Below are 20314 nucleotides of genomic sequence, written 5' to 3'. Positions count from 1 at the left end.
GTTAATAACAGTTACTTGATAAATATTAGTTGAATGAATAAATCCAAGTTCCCAAGAAATGAATTTGGTCTTAGTATACTTACTAGACTTACTCTTCTGAATACTAAGTTTGAATTGTAATTTTCTTTCTGTTATATTTGTGTAACTGATATGGTATTATCTGCCCTCCCCCCAAGTTCCTCTACATCACACAGCTTTTGCTTTCTTTTTTTTTTTTTTTTCCAGTCCTAGGGCTTGGACTCAGGGCCTGAGCACTGTCCCTGGCTTCTTTTTGCTCAAGGCTAGCACTCTGCCAACTTGAGCCACAGCGCGACTTCTGGCCGTTTTCTGTATATGTGGTGCTGGGGAATTGAACCCAGGGCTTTATGTGTATGAGACAAGCACTTTTACCGCTAGGCCATATTCCAAGCCCCACAGCTTTTGCTTTCTTACTTCTGTTCCCATGAAATCTTTGTTCTTTCATTGTCTCAACTTGAACTCAAGATAAGATTGTGTCCAGGCGGAGAAAAAGTAGAGACCAGGTCTGTGAAACCAAAAACTGCTTGTCAAATAGTATTTCCCACAGGATTGGGGCAGCGACCCAACAGTATGTAACTAAAACCAAACTACTACTCAACATATAAAGGTCAAAAATCAACCTCTCAGTGGAATACAATAGCTCCAAAGCTATGTATGTATGCTCATATAAGACTACTGTCGACATATTGTCTAATATTGACATTACATTTAAAGCCTTAGGTGAATTTTCTCGGGCTTGGCCACGTGGCCACTGTATATGTTCTTGATACATTGTATATTGTATATATGTGTACCTGACCTAGAGAAAGGAAAGAAAAACAGGGCGTAAGATATCACAAGAAATGTACACACTGCCCTACTATGTAACTGTACCCTTTTTGCACAACACCTTGTCAAAAAAATTTGTGTTCAATTAATAAATAAATTAAATTTTTTAAAAAAAAGATTGTGTCCAGGACTTGGAATATGGCTTAGTGGTAGAGTGCTTGCCAAGCATGCATGATGCCCTGGGTTCAATTCTTCAGTACCATATAAATAGAAAAAGCCAGAGCTATGGCTGAAGTAGTAGAGTGCTGGCCGTGAGCAAAGGAAGCTCAGAGACAGTACATAGGCTCTGAGCCTCAGGATGGGCAAAAATAAAACAAACAAAAGATTGTGGGCAGATATTTGTAAATAATTCTAAAGACCTTTCACAAGCATATTAAAAGTTGCTCAGAATCAACTAAAAAGAAAAACTGAGATAGCTTGATCCAAGTTATAATATCTGTATTAAATTGCTATTATGGGTTGAACTGCAGGGACATGTAAATATTCTGTTGTCCACCAACAATTCCTCTTAGATAGCACATTCACTAATGATTTTACTTTGTCTAATCTTTACGATGACTACTGCAAAGTAATGTATCTTTCCCCCTAACATACCCTCCCTGTTACCCATCAACCTTAGGCATTCTATTGAATGCAAAATACTATTTCCATTCATCCATCCATCCACCCACCCACCCACCTACCCATCCACCCATCCAACCATGAATGAGTGACTGGTTAGAGAGATTACTATCCATCTTATTTTAGAGTATTGTCTTACTTTCTAGCATACGAAATGTTTCAGATTGATCTGGTACCTACCTATTTGAGACCTGGAACAAGCCATCTCAATAAGCCTTGGTTTTATTGTGTCCCACAATAAAGAAGTATTCAAGTCCAAATCCTTGGTGTCTGTGATTATGAGCTTATCTAGAAATAGATTAGTGTGGGCCATAACCTAATGAAGAAAGAGATGTGTTATATTTCCACAAAGTAAGGAAATCCAAAGATTTCAGACAACCATAGAAACTGAAAGAAGCCAGAGCACATTCTCTTTATCCCTACCAGAACTCCCCATAAAAATAAACTCTAACAATGGGCATGCCTGGACCATCTTTCAAATTATTAAGGAGGAAGGAATATGAGGATCACAGTTCAAAGCAGAAAAGTCAGTGAGATTCTTCTCTAATTAATCAGCAAAAAGCTGGAAATAGAAGTATGGCTCAAGTGGTAGAGTCTCACCCTTGGACAAAAAACAAAGGGTCACTATTTTAGTCCTGAATTCAAGCTCTTGTACTGGTACAAAACAACAACAACAACAACAACAATGTACAAGAAATGAACCTTGACAACACCTCAAGCTTAAATATTGGGTCTATTGAAGTGTAAGAAAATAAATTTTCATTGTTTCAAGTTTGTGGTAATTATGGAAGCCTTAGGAAACAAATGCAGTGAAAATCGTGCTAGATTATTATTACTACTCATATGACTTGATGCTTTTGCATTTTAAGATCAAAACTTAGGAATATAAAACTGTGCCAAGCACAGTATATATACCTGCAATCCCAACATTCAGAAGTTAAGGCAGGGAAAATTAAGTATTGGAGACTATACTGGGCTACATAGTAAGACCTGATTTCAAAACACAGAAATAAACAAAAAAATCAAAATAAAGTAAGGGGGGCTGGAAATATTACCTAGTGGTAAAGTGCTTACCTTGTATATACGAAGCCCTGGGTTCGATTCCTCAGCACCACATACATAGGAAAAGCCAGAAGTGGCACTGTGGCTCAAGTGGTAGAGTGCTAGCCTTGAGCAAAAAGAAGCCAGGGACAGTGCTCATCAGGCCCGAGTTCAAGCCTCAAGTCACAGTAGAGGATCACAGGAGCCCAATAGCTATACCCTTATGAACACATAAGATAATGCTAAGTGAAATGAACTCCATGTTATGGAAACGATTGTTATATCACAGTTGTAACTACTTTCGATGTGCCATATGTAACTGTAGCCTCTATTATTGATGATATTCCTGTATCATCTTCCTGGGGTTGTACCTACACTATCTCTGTATCTTATCTGAGTATATTGGAAACTGGGTATACTGGTATTAGAACCAGGAAATTGGAAGGGAATAGCAAAATCGAGAGACACGGTAAAAAAAGACAAACAACTACAAAAGCAATACTTACGAACTGTTTGGTAAAAATGAACTGAACAACTGAACAACTCATGGGGAGGGGGAGAAAAATGGAAAGGGAGAGGGGGGAGGGGGGAATGAGGGACGAGGTAACAAACAGTACAAGAAATGTTTCCAATGCCTAATGTATGAAACTGTAACCTCTCTGTAATTCAGTTTGATAATAAATAAAATACATTAAAAAAAAGACTGGCAAAAAACAAAATAAAGTAAGGACTTTCTAATAAGACTCTGCCTCCTAAAGTTCTACAGCACCACTCAATAGTGCAACCTGGGACTAGTCCTTTAATACATGAATCTTTGGGAGTCGACAAATATCTAAACTGTAGCAACATATTTACACAGATACCTCCATTCTATCCATCTATACAGCACTTATTTGCTTTCCTTTGCTTGCAATTTTAGTTACTCCATTCCACCAGTATTATTTTTATTTAGCCTGTTGAATATACAGAATATTAAACAATTTCAAAATTTAAAATTGTACAAAAAATTATTCCAAAGGTATCAGTAACATCTGTCTTCTCTCTCACTTCCCTTCAAGTTCTTGTAAATGATGTATTATTTTCTGATTTATTCTTCTGTAAAAATGCTTTTTTTTTCTTTTTTCCTAAGTGACAGATAGTACCATATTCTAGTTTTAAAACCTTCATTATAACCTAGAATTACATATCTGTTTATAAAATAATTTGCATAAACATAACATTACTTTGTATGTGCCACAATTTGTTCTTGTGTTACTGGTCATTTTATATTATAAATATTTAATAGTTCTCAATAATGCTCCAATGGGTGACTTGAACAAAGTCATTTTCAAATGCATTAAGTATTGGATTCCTGGATTATATGCTGATTTGTATGTCTGCGTTTACTCTTTTTTTTTTTTAAATTTGTTTTCTTTTGTGATTTATTTATTAATTAAACGCAAATTTTTCACGGTGTTGTGCAAAAAGGGTACAGTAACATAGTAGGGCAGTGTGTACATTTCTTGTGATATCTTACACTCTGCTTTTCTTTCGCTTCCCTAGGTCAGGCAGACATATATACAATACACAATGTACCAAGAACATATACAGTAGCCATGTGGCCTACGCCCAGGAAAATTCACCTAGGGCTTTAAATATAATGTCGACATTAGACAATATGTCGACAGTAGTCTTTTTTTTTTTTTCTCAAATTTTTATTATCAAACTGACGTACAGAGAGGTTACAGTATCATACGTTTGGCATTGGATACATTTCTTGTACTGTTTGTTGCCTTGTCCCTCATGCCCCCCTCCCTCCCCCCCTTTCCCTCCCCCCCCCAGGTCTGTGTTTACTCTTATACATAGGTAAATTGGACAAGGGTATGTACAGGAATAAATACTTAATGACCTAAGCAAAAAAAACATATCAAATAATAGATAAGATATGAATTAAATAAGCAAAAAGACATACCTATGCATATAAAATAAATACCTGATAGGATGGGTGATTTAATATCCTATGCAATTCTATAGCTCTCAAAAACTTAGATTTGCAAACAAAAAATGGACTCCTATTTCTGGCAGTAAAATGGATCAAAAACCCTAAAATTGCTTGAAGTAATAAATGCAGGTTTAAAAGAAAATTCAAAGAATTAAAAATACTCTCAGAGAAGCATAACAAAGTAAAAATGGAAATCTAGGGAGGTAAGTAAATGCTCAAATGTCTTTCATTCTGGCAATTATGCCAAGCCATGTGAACTGAACATTGGTTTTCACAGCCATATACAAAATTGGCAATGGTAAGCTGGAGAAGGCTTGAGAAAGTTAATGGTACATATCTTTTCCTAACTTCATAGTCAATGACTTTGTATTGATAGCATGATATCAGTCATAATGTGAAACTGTCAAATACAACAAATTAAGATTTTTTTCTTCTTATAGAACCTATTATAAAATATTTGCTAGAGCATCATTGAGCCCAAGGTTTAGGAAATAAACACAAGGGTATACTAAAGATGGAAGGTTGAGTAGGACATACCCACATAACGTTAAGACAATAAAGAGCTGAATTCTCAATATGAGAATAAAACAGAACTATGAGTACCCCACCTGAAGGAATGAACAAGAGAATTAGCTGTTTTCAAATCTGATCTGTATGGGGGCAAAAAAGTCTGCCCTGAAAACTGCCACAAGCCTACCCTCATGAAAGTTTATGGATTTGGAACTCATGCTACCTATGTAGCCCATAAAACTATCAGCCTAAAATTTATTTGAATGTGTTCCCAGGTTGATAGTATCCCAAGGCTTTTGGCTGATTCAAATACCCTCTTTGGAAATGTATCTTCATCTCAGATGCAGAAATGATGCAGTGAATATGGACAAAACCAAGAAAATCAAGGAAGCTTGAATAAGAGCCAAGAGACAACAGATAGCTAAACCAGAACTTTAAATTTTAAATATAAGAATAAGATCAAATAGAATATAAGTTTAATGTGCCTAATAGAATGAGGACTGCAAAACGAGGAAGAACTGAGAATTTATCAAAATGATAAAGTGAGGAAATAATTTGAGAAAGAAATGAAAAAGTAGCATTAAAATTCAATGGACAAGGTCTGGGTATAATGGCCTAGTGGTAAAGTGCTTGCCTCACATACATGAAGCCCTGGGTTTGACTCCTCAGCACCACATATATAGAAAAAGCCAGAAGTGGCCCTGTGATAGAGTACTAGCCTTGAGCAAAAAGAAGCCAGAGACAGTGCTCAGGCCCTGAAGTCAAGCCCCAGGACCGAGAAAAAGTATTTTTAAGATCTTTAATAAAAGATTCATAAATCTGGCATTTGATTACTTTTCTCCACATGATTAGGCTAAAGAATCCTATGGAAATCCTTGAGGAAAGAAGATCAGAGGGTAAATAGTTCCCTTCATCATCCCAACATTATTTATTGGTAATATCAACTTTCATAATATTAATTTACATTTATCAACTGGAGAATAAACACTATCTTCCTTAGATAGCTTTCCTATGGTTTACTCTGTAATATTAAAAATTGTAAGGACAACTTTAATATTGTTCATGGTAACAGAAGTGGGTTCTAAAGCTCAACACTATTTTTTCACAATTGTAAAATACTTTCCAAGACAAAAATCTACAAACTTTAGTTTTAAAAATCTGTAATTTACTGGGCACTGGTGGCTCATGCGTGTAATTCTAGCTACTCAGGAGGCTGAGAACTGTGGATTGTGGTTCGAAGCCAGCCTGTGTAGAAAAGTCCATGAAATTCTTCTTCTCTAATTAACCACCAAAAAGCTAGTAGAGCTGTAGCTCTAGTGGTAGAGCACTAGCCTTGAGCACAAAATCTCAAGGATACTACGCAGGCCCTGTAGTCAAGTACCCAGGACTGGCACATGCACCGTGTACACACAAACAGACATATATACTCATACACACAAACACACACACAGACACACACATGCGTCTAAAATTCATGCCTGTAATCCTAGGTACTCAAGAGACTTAGGTCTTATGATCATGGTTCGAAGCCAGTCTGAGCAAGTAAGTTCAAGAGACTCTCCAATTAAGCAGCAACAAAAGCTAGTCTGGAGGCGTGGTTCCATAGGTAGAGCACCAGTCGCAAGCTAGAAAAAGCTGAGCTACATTTTAAGTTCTGAATTCAAGCCCCAGTATGGGTCTATGCCACCCACAGACACACACAAATCTAGGACTGATTCATTAATTTTTGGGCTATGAACATGGCTCCTAGGTAGAGCACGTGCCTAACAAGAGTGAGATCTCCTTGGGTTCAAATGCCAGTACCATCAGAAAACAGTTATTAATTTTTAAAAAAGAAATAGTAAGAGCAAAACATTACCATAGTGGCATAAAAACTAGGTGACTATCTTAGATGGTATTCAATTTGCTTTATAAATGATATAATCATTTGGTTTTAAAAGATGTGTTAAAATAGCAGCCCACTTTCACAGTTCAATGGATTTGATTTCAGAATATAGTTCCAAGTATACTAACAAATGAGAGAAAAATAGTAATTTTGAAGTTGCTCATTTGCATTCCTTTCAGACCTCTGCTATAAATCACTAGAGTACAGAAGTCTCCATTTTATTTATGTTTAGTTGTGTGTTAAGTTTCTAGGTTCCCTTGCAATTTTTGGAATCATGTATTAAAAGTCAGTCTTATGGAGGATATGATTAACCATGTAGGTCTGAGCAGTACAGTGTACTAACTGCCAGAATCACATCAGTTAAGAGCTAAAAAAATTTGCTTCCTCCCCCTGGTGGTAGTGTCTGTGTTCATAACTTAAAAAAAAAAAAATCATGTGGCATTTGAAGGTTGATGCCTGCTACAGTCAATTATAGGTAGACAATTTTGGAATAGAGTAGGTTTAAATGAAATAAAAGCAGATTTCCAAACTCCTCTAATGGAACCACTTGCCTCCTATAGTTCTCTTTTTTCCAAAATGCAATTACAACCATTACATCATTGTAAATTACATGCTGGGGTTATCTCAGTAGGTATCTGCCAAATGTAAAACTTACAGAAGGTCTTCAATGTAATAATGATGTTTTATCATTTTAATTACAAACTCTTTAAAAAACTCCCTAAAGTGTAACAATTGGGGTGGTCTAAATTAACAGTATCTTGGTAGCCCAAGGGTAGCAAAAATAGATTGAACTACCAAATTTCATCATACTTATAGCAGCTGTCTTCCTGCCTCTAGGAAGCTAAGTATTTAACAAAGCAGACAGCTTGGCATTGGCACTGATTAGCAGTGTGTGCATTGTCAGATAGAACGTGCTTCACTCTTTTGTTCCAGGGTTTGATTAGAAATCTGGAAGCAGAGGCATCATATAACTGTGTTCTTAAAGCGTCTAAAAAGTAAATAAGCTTGATGCTTCCTCAAGTTTTGTAACTGAAAAACTGGATGCTGTTCTAGTTATGTGTTTCATTGAACCCTAAAAATTTTAAATAAAGGGCACTTAATGCGACAGTACAACACTGAAATAGGCCAATCTTAAAACCATTTTAAGTATTTTATGTATCAAAATATTTTTGTAATTGAATACTTTGAGCTATTTTGAGATTTATAATGCAAAAACTATGAGGCAGGATGAATTACTATTTAAGAGTATATAAATAGAAGGCTACATTCCTAAAAATATCGTCTAAATTAAGATGCTGAATTTTTTCTTCTAAACTCAGATGAAAAGCTACCTGGAAATATAACACTTTTATAAGAATAATATTATTTTGATGCAGGTCCCCAAACATTAAACTGTAAAAGAGTGACTTTCATTACCTTTTCCTAACAAATCTCTTAGAAATTTTATTATAAGTGATGTGCTTATTGGCAGATTTCAAAATCAGTAAAATCCATGCAAACAATCTACTTCAATAAGAAGTACATTCTTTTACTCTATCAAATCCATCGGAGGTAATCAGACTGGATGTTTTATTCAACAGGGCTGAAGAAAATTGTTCTACAATAGGTTAATTCAAAATGGCAGCATAGAAAATGCATCTGTCAGTGGGGATCAAATTACAGGGCAAGCTCCTCTCAATGCTTAGAAAAACAAGTCTGCAGTTCTACAGATTATGTGCCTGTGTGTGTTTAAAGGGGTGGGAAAGGAGCTAAATATCTGAGCTAACCTCCAATTAAAGTCAATCATAAAAACAGCCAATTTAATGAGTGCGGATTTCTTTGGGTAATTATAACACCAACCACTTTTTTCTCTTTTAAATCTGTAATTCTGCCTTCTTGTTATTGCTTGCTTTGTCATTAATCGCCTCAGGACCTTGATTTCCTAGCAACAGACTGCCACCAAACATTTGGCTCCTGTTCAACGTTTTCTTTGTGAAAAATGGCACTGCTGTTGCCGCCTGGGCTGCTGCAGCTAGACTGACTGTGTAAGTGCTCTAATAATGTATTCCACTGGAAAAAAAAAATCACATGATACAGGGTGCAATGACTGAGCTCAGTTAATTACTCAGCTGGGAAGTTTATCTATAATCTAAAAGCTGTGTTCAGGGAAAGGGGATACAGGATTTAAAAAGGTGTCCCTTCCATTATTGATAATTTGAGGTGAGAGTTCACAAATAAATATTTTATTTTAGGGTATATAAATTTCTGTTTAAGTTTACTTAGAATAGGGTACAAAAGGCCAATGTCCCCAAAATGTTGCTTAACAATTTCTTTCTCTACAAAATAGCCCTAATTACACAAAAGAATAACAGATCACTTCCCTGCAATTTAAGAAAGCAAATTAACCTCTGTATCTGTCAGCTGTGTCTTTGCTACTTAAGGCAAAATCAATTGTATATGTAAATATGGTATAAAATGGTAGATGGAGGTTTTCATTCACAACATGAATAACAGATACTGAGAAAATAACCTGGAATGCTGTATTTGATATGTAAGAAACAGAAGTAAGAGAAATAAGATGCTTTTCTTTGAAATGATTAAAGTCAGACTGAAGGAATTAGACCTAATGATTGAAAATTCAGTGATAAGGTTAAGATATTTTGTTATGATTTTACTGGTTTTCCAATTTTAAGATGTTTTGTCATATTTTTACTGTTTTTTTAGATTCCTGAAATATACCATCCACAGTAATAATAGTTATGGAAATTAACAGGGCATGTCAGATATGGTTCACCAATTTCTTACTTTAATTCTCAAAAATATGGGTTTATAAGACTGGCATGTTTCAGAACATGCTGTCAGGACATGATAATTTAATATACTCAAGAGTACACTAAGTATTATGGAAGCATCTGTGAAACTAATAAGCCAAAGGACAATTTAATTCTTACCAGTGTCTACATAATGTATAACAAACTTCCTACAAAGTAGAGTCCCAATTTAGCACATCTGATGATTTAAAACGACTCTTCTTTAAAACATCAACAAGAATGAAATTAGAGCTGGGAATATGACCTAGTGGTAGAGTGCTTGTCTCGCATATATGAAGCCCTGGGTTCTATTCCTCAGCATCACATACACAGAAAATCCCAGAAGTGGCGCTGTGGATCAAGTGGTAGAGTGCTAGCCTTGAGCAAAAAAAAGAAGCCAGGAACAGTGCTCAGGCCCTGAGTTCAAGCCCCAGAATTAGTAAAAAAGAAAGAAAAATGAAATTAAAGAACATCTATATAAGTTCACTAAGCACTAATAATGTCTACAGCTAGCTAAATTATATGTCTTTTAAAGATGTTGACCAAGCTGGTCTCTTGAATTCCTAGGTTCTAATGATCTTCCCACTTGAACCTTCAAGAGTACTGGGATTGGGCTGGGGATATGGCCTAGAGGCCCTGGGTTAGATTCCCCAGCACCACATATATACAGAAAACGGCCAGAAGTGGCGCTGTGGCTCAAGTGGCAGAGTGCTAGCCTTGAGCAAAAAGAAGCCAGGGACAGTGCTCAGGCCCTGAGTCCAAGCCCCAGGACTGGCCAAAAAAAAAAAAAAAAAAAAGTACTGGGATTACAGGCACACACTACTACTATGACCTGTTTATTCCTGTTTTGCATTATTTTGGTTAGTGTCAGTCCTGGGACTTGAATTCAGAGCTTGTGCATTGTCCGAGCTTTTTTAATTCAAGGCTAGTAATTCAACAACTTGAACCGCAGCTCAACTTTTGTTTTGTTTTGGTGTTTTGTTTTGTTTTTGTTTTGGTGGTTAATTGGAGATAAAGTGACTCACAGATTTTTCCTGCCCAGGCTGGCTTGGAGCCAAATCTTCAATCTTCCTATCTCAGCCACCTGAGTAGCTAGGATTACAGGCACCAGTAACTAGTACATGGCTTCCAGCTTACTCTTTTAATTTTAAATGTAATAAACCTTAAAGTGACCTTCAAGGACATTTGCTGATAAAGCTTAAGAATACATGGTTAATCCCTAGTGAAGTCAATGAAATAGTCCAGGAAACGACAGAACTGGAGCTAAAAATGCAGGAATAAGACCTTATGGTGATCACTGATTTGACAAATACAAGTTTTAATGTGCAGAAGTTTAAAAAATGCATTTGTAACAATGATAAAATAAAAGGCAAGGGTAGTTCAGGGTATTCAAAATAATATTATAAAGATTAATTTCTAAATTCCAAAATTTCTTAGAAGTATTTAAATGTTTTATAAAGAACTGTGGCTTATTATTTCATCAGTTGGCATTTATTAATTTAAGAAACATCATGGAGGAAGTCAAGGTGAGGGAAGGCAGACAAATGGACAGAAGGAAGGGAAGGGCTAAAACAGTCATAATATTCAATGTATGCATATGAAAAGTAACTTGAGAGGATGCATAAGTCTAGAAGAGAAGGAGAACAATGGCAGAGTAACATTGGTCAATATGAATTGTACTCCTAAATAGACACAATGAATTAAAAATCTTTTGTACAACTACTTAAAGATAATTTTGAAAAATTTAAAACATAAGCTGGGCACCAGTACCTAACACTTGTAATCCTAGCTATCCAGAGCCTGAGATTTGGGGACTGAAATTCAAAGCCAGCCCAGGCAGGAAAGTCTGTGAGTCTTATCTCCACTAAATGACCAGAAAAGACAGAAGCAGAACTGAGGTTTAAATAGAGCACTAGCTGGCCTTGAGCAAAAAGAAGGTCAGGAATAGCACTCAGGCCCTTAGTTCAAGCCCCAGGAGCAGCAGAAAAAAATGTTTTTAAATAGACTTATTAGTTCATTATCTCTGCCAAGATAAACTTATTATAACTATACTAACATAGCTTTTAAAAGATATTCCTAAGGCTTTTCCTATAATATAATAAAGTTGAAAACAAATTTATGTTAGCAAAACTTTTTATCTATTCAGATATTTCAAACAGAAATTAAAATAATTCAATTTTCTTTTCAGTGCATTGTTTCTTAAGATTATTATTACAAGAAAAATTCATTCACTTTCACTGGAACCTTTCTCAAATCTTTCCATGAAAGAAAGAATACCAGAGGACAAATTCTTGATTTTGATGTTTTTAAACTTACAATCATGGTTTAGAGTAAATCTATGTTGTACAAAATACTATCAAAAGAAAAGTAAATCCTAAGACAGCAATTACATGTTTCGTTATATACTGATTCAAAATTGTTCTTCAATATTGAGAGACCACATTGTTGACATAAAAGGGCTCTTCCAACAAGTCACATTTTCAGTCCGTTTGCCCAGGCTACCATCAGGTTGTGATCTTCCTGCCAAATCCTCCTGAGTACCTGGGATTACATGAATGTGTTACATTGCTCTACTCTAAATAAATTGTCTAATAATAAAAATTAATATTCAGGAGAGAAGTGCAAATTTTAGTAGAAAATTTATGAAAACTAAAAGTGAAAGATATAAAAATGAAAACATGTTATGATTACTATTTGTTTATATGCAAAACTTTTTTTCAAGTATAGTCTACTCTCCATGGTTGTACACTTTCTCACATTTACGTTCCTATACTGGTATAACAATCCAGCCCTAACCTCGCAAAAACTATATTTATGTGAAGGGTAAAATCTATACATAATATGGATAAAATTCCAAAAAATGGAGTAATAAAATACATATACATAGAGAAAATAATCTACATTTTCCACTATAATAGAAAAAAAGCAGAGGAAACTGCATTTGTTCCAAAGTAAAAGTTCATATACAAATTTTATATTGTTAGAAAATTATTGACAAGGTTGGATTTATTATGCTTTCACTTGTTATTAATAATGGCAGTTTTAATTTACTGTTACTTAGCTTATTATTATAGGCATTAAATTCACAGGGTTTTAAGTGAGGTTCTCACATTTGGTAGGTAGGCACTGTATCTCTTCAGCCATATCTCCAGATTTTTTTGCTCTGGTAATATTGGAGATAGCTCTTACTTTTTGTCCAAGCTGGTCTTGACTAGCATCATCCTACTTATACTTCTTGCCATAGCTGAGATGACAGACAAATGACACAACACCCAGCTTTTTCTGTTAAGATGACATCTTATCAACATTTTGACCTGAGTAGCCTCAAACCTTGCTTTTCCTAATCCCAGTCTTCCAAATAGCAAGGATAGTAGGTACATTCCACTGTGCTTACCTATTTCTAAAGTTTAAAATAGGATGCCATTTACATAGTGAGACCAAAGGAGGATATTCTTAGGAGAGGATCACAAAGGCTCAATAGCTATGTGCATATAACCACATAAAACGATGTTTACTGAAATGAACTCCAAGAATTTTATGTTATTTTGCTTCTTGTTTTTATAATTTTTTTCCTTGCTAGTTGCTGTTTTTGATTTCTGTATGTAAGTTTATCTGTTTGGGGGAGGGCAAGGGAGAAAATAGGAATGGTGGGACAAAGGGTGAATGCAGTACTCACTAGATTCTATGTTGAAAATGAACCATGCAACTTTTAGAGGAGAAAGGTCAGGAGAGAAAAACTGGGAGAAAACAAGTGAAGAGGTGACATTGTTTAAAAAGAAATGTACTCATTACCTGGCTTAAGTAATTGTAACCCTTCTGTATAGCAATTAAAAAACAAAAACACCTCTCCCTACAAGCCTAAACTTATAAGCTGATTCTTTTTTTTTTATTTTTATTGTCAAACTGATATACAGAGCGGTTACAGTTTCATACGTTATGCATTGGCTACATTTCTTGTACTGTTTGTTACCTCCTCCCTCATTCCCCCCTCCCTCCTTCCCCTTTCCCTTTCCCCCCATGAGTTGTTCAGTAGATTTACACTAAACAGTTTTGCAAGTATTGCTTTTGTAATTGTTTGTCTTTTTTACCCTGTGTATCTTGATTTTGGTATTCCCTTTCAGTTTCCTAGTTCTAATACCTGTATACACGGTTTCCAAAGTACTCAGATAAGATACAGTGATAGTGCAGGTACAACCACAGAAAGGGGATACAGGAGGATCATCAACAATAGAAGCTACAGTTTCACATCACATGTTGAAAGTAATTACAACAGTGACATAAGTTGTTTCCATAACATGGAGTTCATTTCACTTAGCATCATCTTGTGTGATCATAAGGGTATAGCTATTGGGCTCTTGTGATCCTCCGCTGTGACTAGCCTAAACCTGTGCTAATTATTCCCTATGAGGGAGACCATAGAGTCCATGTTTCTTTGGGTCTGGCTCACTTCACTCAGTATAATTTTTTCCAAGTCCTTCCATTTCCTTACAAATGGGGGAATGTCATTCTTTCTGATAGAGGCATAAGATTCCATTGTGTATATGTACCACATTTTCCTGATCCATTTGTCTACTGAGGGGCATCTGGGTTGGTTCCAAATTCTAGCTATGACAAATTGTGCTGCTATGAACATTGTTGTGCTGGTGGCTTTAGTGTGTTCTTGTTTGTGGTCTTTTGGGTAGATGCCCAAAAGTGGGGCTGCTGGGTCATAGGGGAGCTCTATGTTTAGCCTTCTGAGGAATCTCCATACTGCTTGCCAGAGTGGCTGAACCAGTTTACATTTCCACCAACAATGACGTAGGGTTCCCTTTTGGCCACATCCCCTCCAACATTTGTCATTGTTAGTTTTCTTGATATAGGACATTCTTACTGGGGTGAGATGGAATCTCAATGCTGTTTTGACTTGCATTTCTTTTATGGCCAGACTTTTTCATGTCTCTTGGCCATTCTCATTTCCTCATCAGAGAAGTCTCTTTTTAAGTCTTTAGCCCACTTGTTGAGGGGGGATTGGTTCTTTGTGGTTTTGTTTTGGAGGAATGTAATTTTTTTAGTTCTGCATATATTTTAGATATTAGGCCTTTGTCCGTTGTATGGCCGGTAAAGATCTTTTCCCAATCTGTGGGCTTTCTGTTTATCTTGCGAGCTATGTCCTTTGCCCTGCAGAAGCTCTGCAGTTTGATGCAGTCCCATTTGCCCATCCTTTCTTTGATTTGTTGCATTTCTGGGTCTTTGTTAAGGAAGTTCCGTCCTGTGCCAAAGAGACCAACTGTTTCTTCTACTCCTTCCTTTAGTGTTTTCAGGGTATCTGTTTTAATTTCGAGGTCTTTGATCCATTTGGAATTGACTTTGGTGCAGGGTGATATATAAGATCTAGTTTTAGTTTGTTGCATGTGTTGAACCAGTTTTGCCAGCACCATTTGTTAAAGAGGCTGTCTTTCTTCCATCCTATTTTTTTAGCTCCTTTATCAAAGATTAAGTAGGCATAGTTCTGTGGGTTCATTTCTGGGTCTTCAATTCTGTTGCATTGGTCTTCAGGCCTGTTCCGGTGCCAATACCAAGCTGTTTTTATTACTATATATAAGCTGATTCTTTATAGTGTCTCTGCAACTTGGAATCATTCCTCCAATAAAAATAAGTCATTAGAAATATTGTTTAGCTCTCTATACAAAATCTCTTGAAGCTATACTCCCAGCTAGAGACAAAAGTTTCTTAATGTTGGCTCTACTCCTATTCTGAAATGGAAAATTGTTTGTTGTGGGTTGTTATGTCATGCATTGTTAAGATGTTTTGCAAGATCCTTGGTCTTGTTTCAATCATACTATCAATATAATCATTACAAGACAAAAGTTCCTTAAGCCATTCCCAAATATCCAGAAGGTACAAAAATCACTGCTGGTAAAGAATCATTGTCAACGGGTCAGTACTGCTTGTGACCCACCTAACAAATCATAAAAGCACCATACTTGTTACACATGAATTCATCCCAGAATAAATCTCAATATGATTTGTAGAAGCATAAAAGTATTCAGCACCAGTGGCTCATGCCTACAATCCTAGCTACTCGAGGCTGAGATCTGAGGATCATGGTTTGAAGCCAACCTGGGCAGAAATGGCTGTGAGACTTTTATCTCCAATTGATTACCAAAAAACCAGAAGTGGTACTATGGCTCAAAGGGGGAGAGCTTTAGCCTTGAGCAAAAGAGCTCAGCGACAGCACCCAGGCCCTGAGTTCAAGCCCCATGACAAAAAAAAAAAAAATTCAGTATGACCTAAAGAAAAATTATTAGCCATACAGAAAAACAGAAAAATACAACCCCATTAGGAAAAACAGCAAACATTCAAGTATTTCTCCACTCAATTTTGCTTTACTTTGGTGCCTTTAGGCACCAGGAAACAAATTTCAAAGAATAACTGAGAATACTCCAAACATAATTACAATTAAAATCCCACAGCTCTAAGAAGTTAAACAAACCATGAGTACAAAAAACATGAAGAAAAATATACTAAGGAACATACTAATAAAATCTCACAAGAAACAGAAAATAAAAAAATATATACCAACATGGCCGGGAGGTATGGCAAGGCATTAAATAAATTGGGAAAACAATAAGGATGAGGGTCTGGGAATATGGCCTAGTGGCAAGAGTGCTTGCCTCGTATACATGAAGCCCTGGGTTCGATTCCCCAGCACCACATATATAGAAAACTGCAAGAAGTGGCACTATGGCTCAAGTGGCAGAGTGCTAGCCTTGAGCAAAAAGAAGGCCCTGAGTCCAAGGCCCAGGACTGGCAAAAAAAAAACAAAAACAAAAACAAAACACACAAACAAACAAACAAAAAACAGTAAGGATGACAGATATCTCATCAAGAGAAATTTTTTTATCAATGCCATCAAATTATGTCATTTGCAAGAAAAAAAATGGAATTGGAAACTGTCACGCTGATAATCCAAACTCAGAAAGTCAAGTATTACAAGTACTTCATTTGTGGGATACAGACCTAAGATGAAGAGTACAAAGATGATGATACTAGTAGTAATAATAGCAATAATAGTAATGAGATATGACTGTAAATGGAAGAATGTGTACAGGTGATCAGTAGGAAGAGGAAAAAAGGAAAAATAAGATCAAAGAGCTGTATACATATACAAACATACCCAGTCCCTCCCATACATACAGGATAATAAAACCCACCCAACACTTCTTGAAAAAAGACAGAAGAGGGAAGAGAGGAATGGAAATGAAACCCCTTAGTATTACTAATGTATGCTAGTTCAAAATTAAAATTAAAGTAAGAAAACCTTAAAAAGGACAAAAGAAGCATAAAGACAGTGAACAACATCCTTCCTGTAGTAAAAGTAAAAGAAAGCCAAATCTAAGTGACATACTTGACAAAAGTCTTTCAAAAACTAAGGTGAAATAAAGATGTTTATAAACATGTAAAAACTGAAGAATTTATACTCAATAGATCCAAAACCAAGAAATGATGATTGTCTTTTAGACAGAAGGAAAAGGATACTAGACAGAAAACTTATTCTAACCAAAAGGAAACAGCAATTCCATGAAGAAATACATATATATATATACATACAGATATATATTCTTCATTATTTAGGTTTCTTTAAGTGAAAAGTATGATTTTTGTATTACATGTAATTTATAAAGATACGTAACAATTTGAACAAAATAACAATGTGTTACAGTGTCTATAAAAAAATATATATATATTTAAAAAAAAAACCTGGGCACTGGTGGCTCACCCCTGTAATCCTAGGTACTCAGGAGACTGAGATCTTAAGATCATGGTTGGAAGTCTGTGAGACTCTTATCTTCAATTAACTACCAAAAAACTGGAAGTGGAGCAGTGACTCAAAGTGATAGAGCAAAAAAGCTCAGAGACAGTGCCTAGGCCCTGAGTTCAACCCCCCAGTCAATAAATAAATAAATACAAGTATGTGTTGTGTGTCATTTGACAAATTAAAATTGTTTAAAAATGTAAAGTAACTGATTTCATAAAGGCTACTAGGAGTGAAATAGAAGCACACCATTATTAGGTATTCATTTGAAGTCATATAGAATTATTTGAAGATGAACTGTGATGAGTGAAAGATCTTTACCATAACATTTAAAGTAAAAAAAAAAAGAGAGAGAGAGTAAGCCACCGAAAGAGATATTACTGGATTAACTCAAAAGAAGTTAACATAAAAGTATTGGTGAAAGCAGAGTGCTGGTAGCTCCTGTCCCTACCTACTTATGAGGCTCAGATCTAAGAATTGAACTTCAATGTCAGCCCAGGCACAAAACTCCAAAAGACTCCATCACCAATTAACCAGCAAAACAAACCAACCACCACCACCAACAACAACAACAAAAAAAAACACCAAAAAGCCTGGACTGGATCATGCATGGTTTAAAGCCAGATAGGGCAGAAAAGTTCAAGGGTAATCTCCAATTACCACCAAAAAGCCAGAAGTGGAGATGGGGTTCAAGTGGTAGAGCACTAGCCTTGAATAAAAAAAGCTAAGGGACAGCGCCCAAGCCCTGAGTTCAAGCCCCAATAGTGGCGCGTGCGCGTGCGTGCGTGCACACACACGCTGAACTGGAAGAAATAAACAAAATAAATACAAATAAGATGTATTTAATCTTATCATTTTGATTGCCACATTAAATGTGAACATATAAATATTCAAATTAAAAAGGAGGCACTGGGGGCTGGGAATATGGCCTAGTGGCAAGAGTGCTTGTCTCCTATACATGAAGCCCTAGGTTCCATTCCTCAGGACCACATATATAGAAAATGGCCAGAAGTGGCGCTGTGGCTCAGGTGGCAGAGTGCTAGCCTGGAGCAAGAAGAAGCCAGGGATAGTGTTCAGGCCCTGAGTCCAAGCCCCAGGGCAGGCAAAAAAAAAAAAAAAAAAAAAAAGTAGGCATTGTCATGTTAGGCCAACTATATGATGGAAATATATGTTGTCTATAACAAATGCACCTTGAAGACATAAATAAGGTAGAAATGATAAGGAGATAAAAAGATTCCATGCTATCAATAATCAAAAGGGATCAGTGTATACTATTTCCAAACGCAGTGGATCTCAGAGTAAAGTAAATTCCTAGGGATAAATATTTCATGATAATAAATGGTCAAAATTTTAATTCTAGACTTCATATATTTGTTTCATGGTCACCAAGAATATAAAGCACTCTAGACATACAAAATGAGTATTTTTTTTCCCAGAACAATGTTGATAAATCAGGCTCTGAGCACAGTACAAATCTGCCTGGCAATGTAAAAGAATATTCTTTTTATAGAAGCACTGAAACAGATCAAAGCTATCAACTACTATCAGAGATATCAACTGGAATCCATTTGGGTATTTCTTTTGGTCAATCCTCCCCACCCAAAAAGAAACACCAAGATTCTTTTCAATTTAACCAGAATTGATCACTTTATGCCTCATACAAATTTGCACTTTGGTACGAACAGTTAATACTATAAAAATTCCCTTCATTAAATTTAGCTAGATGTTATACTATATTTTTGTTTACAAGTTGGGTCTATTCTTCTATAAAACTTCCATCTACTTACAGATGAATTACATTGTATAATCTTTACATTGTACCCCCATTAAATCACTGTAAGTTGTTTGCAAGGTGGCATGTAATTCAGGATTCAACTATCTATTGAAATACATAGAACGGTAATTGTCAAATTAAAAATAGTTCTGAATCTAAATGTATAGTCATCATCTATCATAGTCAAGTTATATAGTACACATCATGTCAAATCTTCAACCATGTGTTTATTCAAAAACATGACATTTCAACCTAAGATGGTTTGAAATACTACATAAATCTTCCTTAAAATATCACACAATAATACAGATGGTGATACTCAGGAGGCTGAGGCAACAGAATCACCTGTTTAATACCACCCAGAACTACACAACTAGTTTAAGGCCAATCTGAGTACAAAAGATGATAAGCAAACAAAGTAACAACATAAAGAATCACACTATAAAAGCACATTACCCAGACTTTAACAAAAAAGCAATTTTAAGGAAACAAGATAAAATGTAAATCTTCAATTCTTGAAAGTGACTGTCAATTATTGGCAGAGATAGCAATGACTTTTCATTATATAATCTTTTCAATGTAAGCATTTATTGGACAGTTATGATGGGGTAAAATTTGTGACATAGCGGAATCAAGAACAATACTTAAAGCCTACAGCATTGCATGTAGACATTAACTCTATACTAAAAAAATTACGTTTTCAATAAAATATTATTATTGGATAATCACTACATGTCTTATCAGCTGTTTCACACAGCTCAGGTAGAGGAATGGTAGCAGCTGTTATACTAGGACTATATATTATTTTCATAAGTATGTACTTAAAGTGAGCGACCATGTTTGCTCAAAATAAATAACAAAAGTTTGGTAATCATGGGTGATTAATTTAAGATATTTGCCATAGTTCTAGTTTTGATATAAATTTTTAACCAATTATTTTCATGTCAGAAAACTTAAGAATTCAAATTACATGCTGCCCTCATGCCTAGTTTAAAGAGATTTGTCATGATCATGTTTTGTAAATATTAAATTAAAAGGTGTCATGGTAATTACTATGGAATAAATATCAATT

At 35.6% G+C, this 20314-nt stretch overlaps 1 protein-coding gene across 2 annotated transcripts in view; it reads right to left on the bottom strand.

Moving 5' to 3' along the window:
• Adk (adenosine kinase) overlaps window positions 1-20314 on the bottom strand; it is a 420812-nt gene that overhangs the window by 229519 nt on the left and 170979 nt on the right. The gene's annotated exons all lie outside the window — the stretch shown is intronic.

This window comes from Perognathus longimembris, chromosome 2 (genome assembly GCF_023159225.1).
Source record: "Perognathus longimembris pacificus isolate PPM17 chromosome 2, ASM2315922v1, whole genome shotgun sequence".
NCBI classification, from domain to species: domain Eukaryota; kingdom Metazoa; phylum Chordata; class Mammalia; order Rodentia; family Heteromyidae; genus Perognathus; species Perognathus longimembris.
This window is presented reverse-complemented; position numbering and strand designations above follow the sequence as displayed.